Genomic DNA, 17,166 nt, shown 5'->3' with positions numbered 1-17,166 from the left:
TAACAATACTAATACTATTATTAATTTGGAATAAAAGAAGAATGAACATAAACCTGGTAATATGTTGAACACCTACAATATTTAAGATAGAGAGTGCTTGGAATTAAAATGTTCTAAGTTCTTTTTTTTAGGAAGGGGTAGAACTATTAACTAGCATTTTATTTCATAAAGTAAAAATTGTTTGTCAAATTTGAGAATAATAGAAATAGTCTATGAAATTCCAAGTCAATATAAAAATAAAAGGGGAAAACCCTCAATAAATCTACTGAAAGTAGGAAATAAAAATAGAAGGAAAGACAAGTTATAATGAATAGAAAAGGATAAGTTAAATAAAACCAGAAATCCAAGATATTAGTAATCACAATAAATGGAAATAGATCAAATTCAGTATTATAATAATAAAGATTGTCAGATTGAATTTTGAAAATAAAGACTGAAAGTAATAGGACTGTAAACACTAACCAAAGGAAAGCTAGTGTAGCAAAGTTACTATCAGGCAAAATAAATTTTAAGCCAAGTTCATTGTTAGGGGCTAATAGGTTCACTATGTGTTGATGAAAAGAAATCATAAAGCAGATATAATAATTCATAAATTGAAAGCACTGATAGTACAGCAACAAAATGGACAGAACCAGGGTAAATAAATTACAAAAAAGTGGCTAAATCCATTATTACAATGGAACCTTTAAATAGACCTTCTCAATAATTGAAAGATAACTAGACTAAATGAGTAAAACTTATATCCCCAAATGGGAAAACATACATTCTTTATGAACATACATGGAACATTGACAAAAAACAAATATGTACTAGGTCCCAAATCAGGGCTCAACAAGTACAAAGATTTAGTCATACAAACCATGTTCATTGATGACAGTGCAATAAAATTAGAAATTAAAAAAAACAAAAAGATATCTTTAAAAAGTCCATGGGAATTCCCTGGTGATCCGGTGGTAAAAATTCACCTTGTAATGCGGGGATGTGGGTTTCATCTCTGTTTGGGGAACTAAGATCCCACATGCCTTGGAGCAACTAAGCTCGAGCATGGCAACTACTGAGCCCACATGCCCTGGAGCTTGAGTTCCACAACTAGAGAGTCAACACACCACATCAAAAGATCCCGCATGACACAATGAACATCCCACATGCCGCAACTAAGACTCCATGTAGCCAAATAAACAAACAACTTAAAAATTAGTAATAAAAAGTCCACATGTTTGATAATTTATAGAACATCTCAAAATTATTCATGGGTCAAAGAAAAACCAAGAAGGAAAGTAGACAATATCTGCATGTGTGCTAAGTCATGTCAGTCATGTCTGACTCTGTGCAACCCCGTGGACTGTGGCCCACCAGGCTCCTCTGTCCATGGGATTCTCCAGGCAGGAATACTGGCCTGGATTGCCATTTCTTTCTCCAGGGATCTTCCCAACCCAGGAATCAAACCCGTGTCTCTCACGTCTCCTGCATGGGTGGGTTCGTTACTACTAGTGCAATCTGGGAAGCCCTTGATAATATTTATTACAATGTTAAAAGTTTTCATATTAAATCTTGTGGAATGCAGCTAAAACAGTAATTAATAGCAAATTAATAGCTTCAGGATTCTATCAGAAAATAAGGAAGACTTTAAGTTAATGAAATAAGCATATATCTTGGAAAGGTAGAGAAACAACATCAGGATAAATCCCTTACTACAAGAAAGAAGTACATTAGGAGAACACATCTGTTCTTATCATTCCCCTGCTTAGAGAAATATCCTGCTTACTTCCCACTCTGCCCTTACAGAAAGCCCAAGTTCCACCTTCAATTCCCAGCAATTTACTCTGGGGTTAAATTTTCACCAGTGTCTAAATATCCTATGTGTTTTCATGCTTTTGCAATCTTGCCTCCTTGGTTTGGAATGCCCTCTCCACATGGTAAGCTCCAATTCATTCTTCTAATTTCAGTTCAAGTGCTACCTCTTCTTGGGTAATCTTTCATAACTCATCCTGGTAGAATTATTAATTTCCTTAATGCATTCTTTTACAATCATTTCAATATAAAATACTTTTTAATTTGAAAGTGAGCATGCATGCATGAATAAAAGTCCTAAACCAGGTTGTCAAAGAAGAGTTTTTGGAAGACATCAGCTTTAGACTAGAACTTGCTTAAAGCCAAGCTAGATCTTGCTTAAGGCCAAACTTAATAGCAATAGGAATAACTTCAGCAATAAATCATACTCAAGATTTATTGAACACTGCTCTGTACCAGTTAATAGTTGAAAAGAGGTATTCTTCATGGGCAGATGACTCAGATGATATGAGTGAGGCCAACCCTGTTGGTTGGCTAACCTAAGAATCAGCCCTAATCCACTTCACCTTTGTCTTCCTTTCACTCTAGAAAATCACTGTTCAATAAAAATATTCTACAAGTCATTTATACATAATTTTAAGTTTTCTAGTAGATTAATAATGTAAAAAGAAAGAGGTAAAGTTAATTTTAATAATATATTTTATTTAACCCAATATATCCAAAACATTATAATTTCAAAATGTAATCAATATTTATAAAATTAAGATATTTGCATTTGCTTTTTATGATAAATCTTTGAACTCATTTACTTATTTTATGTTTATAGTACATCACAATTCAGACACTGAATAGACATCGAAAACATGATCTATATTTATATTTCATAGAATTTACAATTTTCCTAAATATCCTTAAAGGTTTTCCAGTAGGTCGCCATGTCCTTTGTCCATGGGGATTCTGCAGGCAAGAATACTCGAGTGGAGGAGTGCATGCCCTCCTCCAGGGGATCTTCCCAAACAGGGACAAAACCCAGGTCTCCCACATTACAGGTGGATTCTTTACTGTCTGAGCCACCAGGGAGCCCTATGAATACTGGAGTAGGTAGCCTATCCCTTCTCCAGGGGATTGTCCCAACCTAGGAATCGAACTGGGGTCTCCTGCCTTGCAGGTGGATTCTTTACCATTTGAGCTACTAACCAAAATGAGGGCTAAAAAAGTATTGTCTATTGATAGTCACATCCATATTGACAGAACTGGTCAATTAAATGTTTATGTCCAGTACTAGAAACCACACATGTGCCTATTGACACATAGTACAATATTAAAATCTTGTATCACGCAATGATTAAAGTATAAGATTAAAGTGAAATGTACTCCTACCAAAACAACAAAGTTGTAGCTGATGGCGACAGGTGTTTTACTGCTTCCATTTTTATATTTGAATTAAATAAAATTATTATAAATTAATAATAAATTAAAGTTAAATAAAATTAGAAATTCAGAGCCTTGGTGGCACTAAGAGATTAGTAGCACTAACCTCATTTTGTGTGTGCTTAGTCGCTGAGTCATGTCTGACTCTTTGCAAACCCATGGACTGTAGCCCACCAGGCTCCTCTGTCGATAGGATTCTCCCGGCAAGAATACTAGAGTGGGTTGCCATTCCCTTTCTCCAGGGGATCTTCCCGACCGAGGGATCCAACTGGGTCTCCTGCATTGCAAGCAGATTCTTTGCCGTCCAAGCTTCAGGGAAGCCCAATTTCATTTTAAGTCCTCAATAATCACAGGTAGCTAGTGGCTACCAAATTGGACAGTTCAGCTCTAGAGGCTAGAAAAGCCATACATTCATGTTCCCAGACTTTCTAGCACCTTAGCGTAGCTGTGTAACACATTTTTGACCAAAGAAAATGCATGACCGCGTTTGAAGTGGCCTTCTGGGAAGTCTTCTGCTTTCTTGATAAAGGGAAAAAGTCAAGAATCTGCTAGCACCGTTCCCTTCTCTTTTTTCTTACTTTGCATGTGAACATTATATGATGCCTGGAGCAACAGCAGACCACTTGTTGCTATGAGGCAACTCATATGAAGATGAAAAGTCTTACATTAACAGAGAATAAAACTTGCACCTGAAAGCATTCCATGCGGGAAAAGAGACAACAGGCAGTCTAACAGAGTAGAAGAACATGTTGAAGAATAGTAATAAATTTGCAGAGATGGGGTAGAGACAGAAGATGGAGGGGCCACTGGATACCTCAGCTGAGAAGCCCAGAGTAACACAACTGTATCTGTCTTATGGACCTTGTCATGTTCTGTCTTTTCTATAGCATTCAGTTCAGTTCAGTCCCTCAGTCATGTCCGACTCTTTGCGACCCCATGAACTGCAGCACGCCAGGCCTCCCTGTCTATCACCATCTCCCGGCGTCCACTCAGACTCACGTCCATCGAGTCGATGATGCCATCCAGCCATCTCATCCTCGGTCGTCCCCTTCTCCTCCTGCCCCCAATCCCTCCCAGCATCAGAGTCTTTTCTGATGAGTCAACTCTTCTCATGAGGTGGCCAAAGTACTGGAGCTTCAGCTTTAGCATCATTCCTTCCAAAGAAATCCCAGGACTGATCTCCTTCAGAATGGACTGGTTGGATCTCCTTGCAGTCCAAGGGACTCTCAACAGTCTTCTCCAACACCACAGTTCAAAAGCATGAATTCTTCGGTGCTCAGCCTTCTTCACAGTCCAACTCTCACATCCATACATGACCACAGGAAAAACCATAGCCTTGACTAGATGGACCTTAGTCGGCAAAGTAATGTCTCTGCTTTTGAATATACTATCTAGGTTGGTCATAACTTTTCTTCCAAGGAGTAAGCATCTTTTAATTGCATGGCTGCAGTCACCATCTGCAGTGATTATGGAGCCCCCCAAAATAAAGTCTGACACTGTTTCTACTGTTTCCCCATCTATTTCCCATGAAGTGATGGGACCGGATGCCATGATCTTCGTTTTCTGAATGTTGAGCTTTAAGCCAACTTTTTCGCTCTCCTCTTTCACTTTCATCAAGAGGCTTTTTAGCTCCTCCTCACTTTCTGCCATAAGGGTGGTGTCATCTGCATATCTGAGGTTACTGATATTTCTCCTGGCAATCTTGATTCCAGCTTGTGTTTCATCCAGCCCAGCGTTTCTCATGATGTACTCTGCATAGAAGTTAAATAAGCAGGGTGACAATATACAGCCTTGATGTACTCCTTTTCCTATTTGGAACCAGTCTATTGTTCCATGTTCAGTTCTAACTGCTGCTTCCTGACCTGCATACAGATTTCTCAAGAGGCAGGTTAGGTGGTCTGGTATTCCCATCTCTTTCAGAATTTTCCACAGTTTATTGTGATCTGCACAGTCAAAGGCTTTGGCATAGTCAATAAAGCAGAAATAGATGTTTTTCTGGAATTCTCTTGCTTTTTCCATGATCCAGTGGATGTTGGCAATTTGATCTCTGGTTCCTCTGCCTTTTCTGAAACCAGCTTGAACATCAGGGAGTTCATGGTTCACGTATTGCTGAAGCCTGGCTTGGAGAATTTTGAGCATTACTTTACTAGCATGTGAGATGAGTGCAATTGTGCAGTAGTTTGAGCATTCTTTGGCATTACCTTTCTTTGGGATTGGAATGAAAACCGACCTTTTCCAGTCCTGTGGCCACTGCTGAGTTTTCCACATTTCCTGGCATACTGAGTGCAGCACTTTCACAGCATCATCTTTCAGGATTCGAAACAGCTCAACTGGAATTCTATCACCTCCACTAGCTTTCTTCATAGTGATGCTTTCTAAGGCCCACTTGACTTCACATTCCAAGATGTCTGGCCCTAGATTAGTGATCACATTATCATCATTATCTGGGTTGTGAAGATCTTTTTTGTACAGTTCTTCTGTGTATTCTTGCCACCTCTTCTTAAAATCTTCTGCTTCTGTTAGGTCCATACCATTTCTGTCCTTTATCGAGTGCATCTTTGCATGAAATGTTCCCTTGGTATCTCTAATTTTCTTGAAGATATGTTATTTTTTCCAGTTACTAAATTATAAAGACCGGGAACTTTTACAGAGAAAGCATTCAGTAAATATTCATGAGCTGAATGATCAGATATAGAACTGGAGGGATCAAGATTACCTCTTCAGCACAGATCAGGTGTTAAACATGAAAGAAAACCCAGCAAGCTAAAGCCCTGAGTAAGAAATCCTATTAAGGGTTCCTGTGTTAATGTGTCAAATAGAAAGCCCTTAGCCTAACTTCTATCCTATAGACACCTAAAACAAAAAGGACAACATTGAATTGAGTTTTGTCTAAAAACCCTCTCCACTTTCAACTTAATTACTAGGTTGTACCTTTATCCTTCCTGTGACACTGTGCATCTATTTCCATCTCTTTGAACATGTAGTACCTAACCTCATGGTGTCGCTTCTGTCCTTATCCCTCTGAATTAAGCTCTCCCGTTTTCCCTCCTTTATCTCACTTCCACATCCCACTCCCAGTGTGAGGCCTCTAACTTACAGCTCAGACACTGTTCAGACCTCTACTGGCTAGTGCCCTTCTCATCAACTCCAACCTACAACCCAGTCAAATTCCTCTCACTTTTTATTTTACAGGACATGTGATTTTTTTTTTCAGATTTTAAAATAACATGTTCCTTATAGAATATTTGGAATAAACTTAAAGAAAAGAAAAATCTTCAATCTGACTACCAAGAGATAATAACTATATTTAAGTGTACTTTCCTTCAGACATTTCTCTATACACGTTGAGACTATGTAACGTAATTAAAGTTGTATCATAAACAAAGCTTGCATTCATCCTTTTGATTTCTCATCACACCGCAAAATGTTTCCTGGGTAATCAGAAATGCTTCAAAAGTATTAAAAAAAAAAAACACGTGATATTCCATCAGATGGCCGCTCTTTAACGTAACTGTATTTTTATGCCATCGCTTCTCTTTTCTGATTTCCCACAGTGACTGCCAATTGTCTTTTGCATTAAATAAAAATTCTGACTCTTGGACCCCGTCAGGTGCTGTCCTTCTACGTCTGCCTCTATCCTCCAGCTGGTGTTTCACGTTCCAGCCAAATATGCCAGCTCTCTCCTTCCCACACAGCTCGCCTCTTTGCCTCTGAGCCTTCCTTCACTTTCTTCCTCTTCCATCTCTCTCTTGTCAAATCATTGTTCTCCTTAAAATTTACCTCAGGTGTCATTCCAGTAACCTCCCACCATGCCTTTATATTTCATAGGTCCCAGCTTCTCAAATGTGCACATTTATGACTTGGACCGTGTGTAGCTGGTCATATATATGTTTCTACCCCCATGAGTTACGGTCTGACAGAGGGTGGGGCCCGCATGATGGGCCAAGAGCAGGAGGAGCACAGCTGGCAGGTGAGGAGCCCTTTCTTCTTGATCCCCACCCCCCGCTAATGCACTTTGCAAGGTCTGGTCAACTCTAGAAGGGAGACCAGACCTCATGTTCTGCTCAGGGCTGAGCAGCAGCGGGGAGGGGCTCATGCTGGCCTGACTGTGATTAACAAGATAGACTATCAGGCATTTGGAGACCATCTGCATTTCCAGGCTAAATGAAAACATATTTATTTTGGCTATGGAGTATCTGGAGGATGAGGGAACCTCTATGCATATGGGAGTCTTACCCCTCTCCTTTTTTATTTTTTTGGAAAAAGTGATCTCAATTAAATCCTATATCTGCTTTAGATTAGCTGGTGTGTGAAGTACAAACTTGTGCACTAACTGAAGGGTCCCAGTGAAGGGTCCCTACTTTTGTATTTAATGTTTATCTCACACAACTTTTCCTTCATAGTTGAAAGTTGTGGGCATCTTCACAACTTTTGGTTAAAAGCTGAATCGAATATAAAACAGCCACTAGCCTCCTCGTCCTCAGCCCGGTCAGGCCATCACTTGGCAGCCGGTCTTGACACAGCCTGGAAGCCAACAGGCTGAGGTGGCCAGGCCAGGCAGAGTGTTTGCAAGCACCACTGAGTGACTGTGACCCCAGAGATGGTTACAGCTTGCTGAATTATGCATAAGGATATACCTACGATGGATGAAAGGCCTTTCAAGAACTGCCTCTTTCAACTGATCATTTTTACCCTTGTTAATGTATAACAAACTTTAGGTTCCTGAAAGCATGACTGTTCCAGTTTACGGCAAAAGAAAGCTACATGAAAACCAGGTTTTCTGCTTGTTAGCTACCTGAGCAAAAGCTAGATGGGAGCTAGCAGCTTTGAGATGTATCAGTAGATTTTGATTGGTCAGGACTTTGTTCTGTCACTCACTTTCCCAAATGTTTCCAGCATCACCAGATAGCAGTGTATTTCTTATTTACAGGACAGGTTGGGGACTAACTCTTTTGCTTCCATAGTAAATGGGATGCCATAGCCTTGATGTGTACAAGCCGTGAGAGCAGCAACCCTATTATTTAGCTGGTAGCATCACTGGCCATGAAGTTATCAAGGGAGGGCACCAGGGAAAGGTCATATATAACCATAGGGTGTGATGGACACATCTTTGGCAAATGAAGAATTTTGGACAAGTAATTTTGGACAAGATATAAGCATCTGAATGCAGAGTTCCAAAGAATAGCAAGGAGAGATAAGAAAGTCTTCCTCAGTGATCAATGTAAAGAAATAGAGGAAAACAACAGAATGGGAAAGACTAGAGATCTCTTCAAGAAAATGAGAGATACCAAGGGAACATTTCATGCAAAGATGCACTCGATAAAGGACAGAAATGGTATGGACCTAACAGAAACAGAAGATATTAAGAAGAGGTGGCAAGAATACACAGGAGAACTGTACAAAAAAGAGCTTCACGACCCAGATAATCACAATGGTGTGATCACTCACCTAGAGCCAGACATCCTGGAATGTGAAGTCAAGTGGGCCTTAGAAAGCATCACTATGAACAAAGCTAGTGGAGGTGATAGAATTCCAGTTGAGCTATTTCAAATCCTGAAAGATGATGCTGTGAAAGTGCTGCACTCAGTATGCCAGGAAATGTGGAAAACTCAGCAGTGGCCACAGGACTGGAAAAGGTCAGTTTTCATTTCAATTCCAAAGAAAGGCAATGCCAAAGAATGCTCAAACTACCGCACAATTGCACTCATCTCACACACTAGTAAAGTAATGCTCAAAATTCTCCAAGCCAGGCTTCAGCAATACATGAACCATGAACTTCCAGATGTTCAAGCTGGTTTTAGAAAAGGTAGAGGAACAAGAGATCAAATTGGCAACATCTGTTGGATCATAAAAAAAGCAAGAGTTCCAGAAAAACATCTATTTCTGCCTTATTGACTATGCCAAAGCCTTTGACTGTGTGGATCACAATAAACTGTGGAAAATTCTGAAAGAGATGGGAATAAGACCACCTGACCTGCCTCTTGAGAAACCTATATGCAGGTCAGGAAGCAACAGTTAGAACTGGACATGGAACAACAGACTGGTTCCAAATAGGAAAATGAGAATGCCAAAGCTGTATATTGTCACCCTGCTTATTTAACTTCTATTCAGAGTACATCATGAGAAACGCTGGGCTGGAAGAAGCACAAGCTGGAATCAAGATTGCCAGGAGAAATATCAATAACCTCAGATATGTAGATGACACCACCCTTATGGCAGAAAGTGAAGAGGAACTAGAAAGCCTCTTGATGAAAGTGAAAGAGGAGAGTGAAAAAGTTGGCTTAAAGCTCAACATTCAGAAAACGAAGATCATGGCATCCGGTCCCATCACTTCATGGGAAATAGATGGGGAAACAGTGGAAACAGTGTCAGACTTTGTTTTTTGGGGCTCCAAAATCACTGCAGATGGTGATTTCAGCCATGAAATTAAAAGACACTTGATCCTTGGAAGGAAAGTTATGACCAACCTAGATAGCATATTCAAAAGCAGAGACATTACTTTGCCAACAAAGGTCCATCTAGTCAAGGCTATGGTTTTTCCAGTGGTCACGTATGGATGTGAGAGTGGGACTGTGAAGAAAGCTGAGCACCGAAGAACTGATGCTTTTGAACTGTGGTGTTGGAGAAGACTGTTGAGAGTCCCTTGGACTGCAAGGAGATCCAACCAGTCCATTCTAAAGGACATCAGTCCTGGGTGTTCATTGGAAGGACTGATGTTGAAGCTGAAACTCCAATACTTTGGCCACCTCATGCGAAGAGTTGACTCATTGGAAAAGACCCTGATTCTGGGAGGGATTGAGGGCGGGAGGAGAAGGGGATGACAGAGGATGAGATGGCTGGATGGCCTCACCGACTCGATGGACACGAGTTTGAGTAGACTCCGGGAGTTGGTGATGTACAGGGAGGCCTGGCGTGCTGCGATTCATGGGGTCGCAAAGAGTCGGACACGACTGAGCGACTGAACTGAACTGAACTTGTCTCTTCAAAAATCAAAGCAATGACGTTGCCACCAAGAGACAAGAATGGGCAATTGAGAAACAGCTGCCAAATGTGATCCCTCTGAATCACCCTTGAATCCTCCTTTCCCAACACTGGCATTTAATTGTTCACAAAGACCTTCTGATTTCCTTTCACATAAATCTGGCACACTCATCTCTTCTTCCTCTTCAACACTACTGCCTTGCTTCAAAGTCTCATCATCTTATGCCTAAGCAATTGCATCTCACATTTTCCTGATTGACTCTCTGACTTATGCTTGTCAGGAATATCCTTTTAATGTTGATCTGATAGTACTTATGCTTACTGTACCATTTCCCCGGAGAAGGCAATGGCACCCCACTCCAGTACTCTTGCCTGGAAAATCCCATGGACAGAGGAGCCTGGTGGGCTGCAGTCCATGGGGTCGCAAAGAGTCAGACACGACTGAGCGACTTCACTTTCACTTTTCACTTTCATGCACTGGAGCAGGAAATGGCAACCCACTCCAGTGTTCTTGCCTGGAGAATCCCAGGGACGGGGGAGCCTGGTGGGCTGCGGTCTATGGTGTCGCACAGAGTCAGACACGACTGAAGTGACTTAGCAGCAGCAGTACCATTTCCCAACCTTATGGATTCAACAGTTGGGCCTCATCTTAAGCCCCTATTTCTGCCGCCCTCCCCACCAGACAGTGCGTCTTGTTCTCTAATTATGCTCAGCCACTTCAAGTCCTCTAGCCAGTTCACACCTGCCAGGCTTTTGCATGTCTCTGTTCTTTATTGCCCATGCTGTTCCTGTTTCTCAAATGTTCTTCTCTATCACCTCTGTAGGATGAATTTATTTCAAGAGGCAGCTGAAATGTTGCTACTCCTGAAGCCCATCCTGATTCCTCCAGGACAGCAGGTCATTTTCTCCTCCACGTGGGCTAGCACCCTCCTTATTTTACATTGGAGTATAGCCAGTTAACAGTGTGAGTTCAGGTGGACAGCAAAGGGACTCAGCCATACATGTACACGCATCCATTCTCCTCCAAACCCCCTCCCATCCAGGCTTCTACGTGACACTGAGCAGAGTTCCCCGTGCTATACAGTAGGTCCTTGTTGGTTGCCCAAGGTCTCCTTTACTTTTGTCCATCTCTTTCACTTCTCTGTGGGTTCCCTGACCTTAGCACTTAGTATCCCAGGAACTAACACAGAGCCTCACATATGTGTCCTGCTCATTCAGGTTTGTTGAATACGTAAGTAAGGTGATACAGGAAGTTACTCTGATCAACAATTCTGTGTGACAACAAGACCAGCTTCCCTTCCTTCCTCCTTCCCACCATCCTAGCCTTTCTTCCTTCCTTGCAACAAACACTAGGTACCAGAACTCTTTCATATTTTCCAGAAGAACATACAACAATTGTTCCTTAGTTGAAAATCAAAGACAAGGGAGTTGGCATTTCCAAAATGGCTGTATGAGGAGCTCAGAGGGCCTTCTCACCAGAAAACAACCATCGCTAGTGAAAAAGTTTTTTTAAATTCTGGAAATCATCCTAAGGGGACAGAGTAGATGGAGAAAAATTTATTCAAGAAAATCTACTAAATCTCAGTAAGAATAGTGACAGTTCATGGCATTTGAGCCAGGAGCTTCCTGTTTTCCTCCTCAAGGTGATGGAAGTTTTACTCTAGGTTAATGCAAATTAGAACACAAGACTCCCTCTACCCACAGACCCCAGAATTAGGGTACCTTGATAGGAGGGGTAGGCTGCCAACATTTCTCATGATCCCCAGCTCAGGTGTTTCAGAAGTTTTATTCTCGGCAGGAGGAGATAAGAAGTCTTGATCCAAAAAAAAAAAAAAAAGAAGAAGAAGAAGTCTTGATCCATCCCCCATCTGAAAAGCAGAACCTCCACCCCAAGTATAGCAGGTCAAGAATCCTGGGACTTTATCTCCTTTGCCCTAGTATTCTCATAAAGTGATGGCTTTGTGCTGGAAGAGGTAAGCTGAGAAGACAAAAGGTTACTGTACCTGACCAGCACTACAGTTATAAAGCAGAACTGTCACTTTAAGAGAAATAGACTTGTCATTTGTAACAGAATGCTAGGAAGATTAAAAGCTGACTTCTCCTCAGAAATGATGGAGACTGGAAGGCAATGGGATAATATATTCAAAGTTCTGAAAAAATCTGCCAACCAAGGAATTATATCCAGCAAAAATATTTTTCAAAAACTCAGATGAAGTAAAGATATTCTTAGATAAACAAAAAATGGAGAGAAGCCATTGTTAGCAGATCTGCCTTACAAAAAATACTAAAGGATATCCTTCAGGACACATGCAAGTGACTCCAGACAAGAATTCAGATCCATAAGAGAGAACAGTGGAGCAGGAACACCTTGTGCTCGTCTCCTCCCACGGGACGCCAAAATCACAATTATTTACTGAGCCACTATTGATGAGAATGACCTGAAAACTAGCAGAAAAGATCTTATGCCACTAACGATATAAAGTAGGAACCACAATGAAATGGGTAGCAGGAATTAAGATGCAGTATCGTCAAGACCCACACCCTGAGCTAGGTAACCCACAAACAAGAGGATAATAACAATTGCAGAGGTTCTCCCCAAGGAGTAAAGAGGTCCACACCCCACATCAGGCTCCCCAACCTGTGGATCCTGCACTGGGGAGATGAGCCCCCAAGGATGTTTGCTCTGAAGGCCAGCTCTCTTGGGAGAGCCAGAGGGCCATAGGGAACAGACTCCATTTTTAAAGAGTGCACACAAAATCTCACACACTCTAAGATCCCACGTAGAAGCAGTAATTTGGAAAGAGCCTGTGTCAGACATAATTTCTTTTTTTCAGACATAATTTCTGATCTTGAGAAAGAGGCAACTGGTATTCACTCTGGGGACTGCTGGTGGCAGCCATTTTGGGGAGCTCATTTTACTATAAGGCCATTGTGCTGGCGAGTGCCATTTTGGATAAAGATTATCTAAGGATGATGTCTGGGACACACAGGAGTGTGATTAGGAGGGGTCTCTTTTCATGCTTCCCAGGTGATGTGGAAGATGTTGCACATTCACAGGGTCAAGTTTAGATAACATATCCATTGGATCATTGAAAAAGCAAGAGAGTTCCAGAAAAACATCTACTTCTGCTTTATTGATTATGCCCAAGCCTTTGACGGTGTAGATTCAACAAACTGTGGAAAATTCTTCAAGAGATGGGAATACCAGACCACCTTATTTGCCTCCTGAGAAATCTGTATGCAGGTCAAGAAGCAACAGGTTAGAACCGGACATGGAACAACAGACTGATTCCAAATTGGGAAAGGAGTACGTCAAGACTGTATACTGTCACCCTGCTTATTTAACTTAAATGCAGAGTACATCATGAGAAACGCTGGGCTGGATGAAGCACAGCTGGAATCAAGATTGCCGGGAGAAATATCAAATAACCTTAGATATGTAGATGACACCACCTTTACGGCAGAAAGTGAAGAGGAACTAAAGAGCCTCTTGATGAAAGTGAAAGAGAAGAGTGAAAAAGCTGGCTTAAAACTCAACATTCAAAAAACTAAGATCATGGCATCTGGTCCCATCACTTCACGGCAAATAGATGGGGAAACAATGGAAAGAGTGAGAGACTTTATTTTTTGGGGGCTCCAAAATCACTGCAGATGGTGACTGCAGCCATGAAATTAAAAGATGCTTGCTCCTTGGAAGAAAAGCTATGACCGTCCTAGACAGCGTATTAAAAAGCAGAGACAGTACTTTGCCGACAAAGGTCCATCTAGTCAAAGCTATGGTTTTTCTGGCAGTCATGTATAGATATGAGAGTTGGACCATTAAGAACGCTGGGCGCCAAAGAATTGATGCTTTTGAACTGTGGTGTTGGAGAAGACTCCTGAGAGTCCCTTGGACTGCAAGGAGATCAAACCAGTCAATCCTAAAGGAAGTCAGTCCTGAACATTCATTGGAAGGACCAATGCTTAAGCGGAAACTCCATTATTTTGGCCACCTGATGTGAAGAACTGACTCACTGGAAAAGACCCTGATGCTGGGAAAGGTTGAAGGCAGAGGAGATGGGGAAAACAGAGGATGAGATGATTGGATGGCATCACCAACTCGATGGACATGAGTTTAAGCAAGCTCTGGGAGTTGGTGATGGAAGGGAAGCCTGGCATCCATGGGGTCGCAGAGAGTCGGACACGACTGAGTGATTGAATTGACTGATTTTAGGGAAGGAAAGAGGAATACTATGTCATTTGTTCACCCACGTGGGTAACCGCCTACTGCAGCTGTTCCTACTGAGCATTGGAGAGAAGCAATAACTCCATCTGTGAATACCCTTCCTGGCAAGTACGTGAGCTTCCAAGGTAGTAGTAAGCACTGACGGCCCACGTTCCTTTATTTGATGCCCTTTTTCATGTGGGCTCCTTTAAGATCATATTGCTTTAAAATGATCAGAGTTTTTCCTTTAATGGAACACCACCAAGCCCTTCTTCCCCCGACCTTTTAATTCACATTGAATAATAAAACTTGATGTTGAACTGTCATTTGATATTGCAACACCACAGATGCCAAAGGTTAGGCATTGAGTTTGTCAGAAGTTTGCAATTCTTGGTCCAGCAGGTTTTCAGGATGTAATCTGGAAGTGTTTTCAATGCCAAAAGAAATATGACACCCCTCTCTTCTGTTTTCATTTCCTTTTTATCTTGGTCTTCTTTTCCCCTGGTATCTTTTATAGTCTCCACGTTGCCTCTTTGAGGCGGTCTCTCCAGCATGCGGAAGCACCTCTTCCCAGGGAAGGCGCTGCGTTTGCTGCTGTTTTTGCTTCCTCCTGTCTGATTCCCTGACCTTTCTTTCTATCGTGCCTCTGTGGTCCACAGCCAGTCTTCTCTCTGCCTTTTTGTCTGGCCATGAGACGGAGCCCTCCCTCTCCTCTCTGCCGGCTGTGCACGTGGATCTATCATGCCCTTTCTGGATGAGGACGCTGGTCACTCTACGTCTTGAGTCGTACTTTTCTGTGGTCATTTTATAGGCCCTCCATTCATAAAGTCACATTTGTTCAGCAAATGTGTACTCACGATGGCTACAAGCTATTCAGAGTCTCTCAGATGTCCTGACCCTGAATATCACCAGGAGAGGGTGAGAGAGTAATAAATATAATTCCTCAGCACACCTGGAGGGACAGCTCCAAGTAGAAAAGGTCTAAGTAATTCAAATCCTTGTATTCCTCCCGATGGAACTATAATACTTTAGGGAAGAGAGACTCTCCCTGAATACTTGCTGAGGGTCTAAATTTGGGGGATATATGCATGGCCTTGCCGAATAAATATTAAAGACATCATAAAGAGTGGAGTAAATTGTAAATATGTGGCCTTCTACTTATTCCATTTTTAAACAAAGCCATTGATACTGTTGATACACCAAGGTAGCCTAAAGTCCAGCAGCCCTAGCACAAGTGGCTCTTAAAATCTATGTCTTAGAGCATCGTATCCTAATATAGGTGGCAATAAATCCCTGTACTCCACCTTCCAATCCTCTGCTAACCTGCATCTCCCTCCCGTTCACAGGCAAATGCTTATAAATGCTTATTCTCTGGCTCCAGTTCCTCAACTACTCTTCACACCTCATTTCACTGTGGTCTGGTTTCTATATGCAACACTCTATTGAAACTGCTCTTCTCAGGTCAACTTACACCTCCTTATTGCCACACCCAATAATCTTTTTTTTTTTACTAGACCTTATTTTTTTTAGAGCAGTTTTAGGTTCACAGCAAAACTGATGGGAAGGTATAGATATTTCCCATTTACCCTATATCCCTACACATGCACAACCTCCCCATCATTGACATCCCCTCCAGAGTTACAGCCGATGAACCTACACTGACCCATTATTACCACCCAAAGTCCATAGCTTACGGTAGGGATCACTCTTGGTGTTGTACATTCTATGAGTTTGGACAAATGTATAATGACACATACCCACTATTACCGTATCATGCAGAATAGCTTCACTGTCCTGAGAATCGTCTACGCTCAGTCTATTTATCCTCCCCTCCCCTGGCTCCTAGTAATGAATAATCTTTTTACTGTCTCCATGATTTCCCTTCTCTAGAATGTCATTATGTTATAATCATACAGTATGTAACCTTTTTATATTGACTCCTTTTCTTTTTTTTAATTAGTAATATGCCTTCGAGGTTCTTCCTCATGGCTCAGTAGTTCTCTCATGGCTTGACCATTTCCTTTTAGTGCTGAATAATATTTCATTGCCTGAATGTACCACAGTTGACTTTTCCATTCACTCTTGAAAGACATCTTGGTTGCTTCCAAGTTTTGGCAATTATGAATAAAGTTGCTATAAACATCCATGTACAGATTTTTGTGTGATGTAAATTTTCAACTTCTTTGAGTAAATATCAAGCAATATGATTGCTGGATTCTATGGTAAGAGTATGTTTAGTTTTGTAAGGAACTGCCAAAGTGTCATCTTTATTTAAGTTTTAAAAAATAATTATTTATTTATTTATTTTGGCTGTGCTGGGTCTTTGTGGCTGTGCGGGCTTTTCTCTAGTTGCAGAGGGTGGGGGTTACTCTCTAGTTGTGGTACATGGACTTCTCGTTGCTGTGGTGTCTCTTGTGGAGCGCGGGCTCTATGCATGCTGGCTTCAGTGGGCTCTGTAGTTGTGGCACACGCGTTCAGTTGCTCTGCAGCACGTAGGATCTTCCTGATCCAGGGATTGAACCTGTGTCCCCTGCATTGGCAGGTGGATTCCTTACCACTGACCCACCAGGGAAGCCTGCCAAAGTGTCTTCTAAAGGGGCTGCACCATTCTGCATTCCTGCCAGCAATGAGTGCGAGTGCCTGCATCCTCCCCAGAATTTGGTGTTGTCAGTGTCTGGGATTCGGGCCGTTCACATAGGCACACTGTTTTCTTGACAGTCTGCAGCTTCCTGACGTCCTATGAGCTGGAACATCTTTCC

The 17,166-nt window shown here is 41.7% G+C and overlaps 1 protein-coding gene across 1 annotated transcript in view; it reads right to left on the bottom strand.

The window, feature by feature from the left end:
* The window catches only part of KIF6 (kinesin family member 6), a 417,940-nt gene that overhangs the window by 102,547 nt on the left and 298,227 nt on the right, over positions 1–17,166 (bottom strand). The window lies entirely within an intron of this gene.

The sequence above is a fragment of the Budorcas taxicolor genome, chromosome 11 (genome assembly GCF_023091745.1).
Source record: "Budorcas taxicolor isolate Tak-1 chromosome 11, Takin1.1, whole genome shotgun sequence".
Lineage (NCBI taxonomy): Eukaryota > Metazoa > Chordata > Mammalia > Artiodactyla > Bovidae > Budorcas > Budorcas taxicolor.
This window is presented reverse-complemented; position numbering and strand designations above follow the sequence as displayed.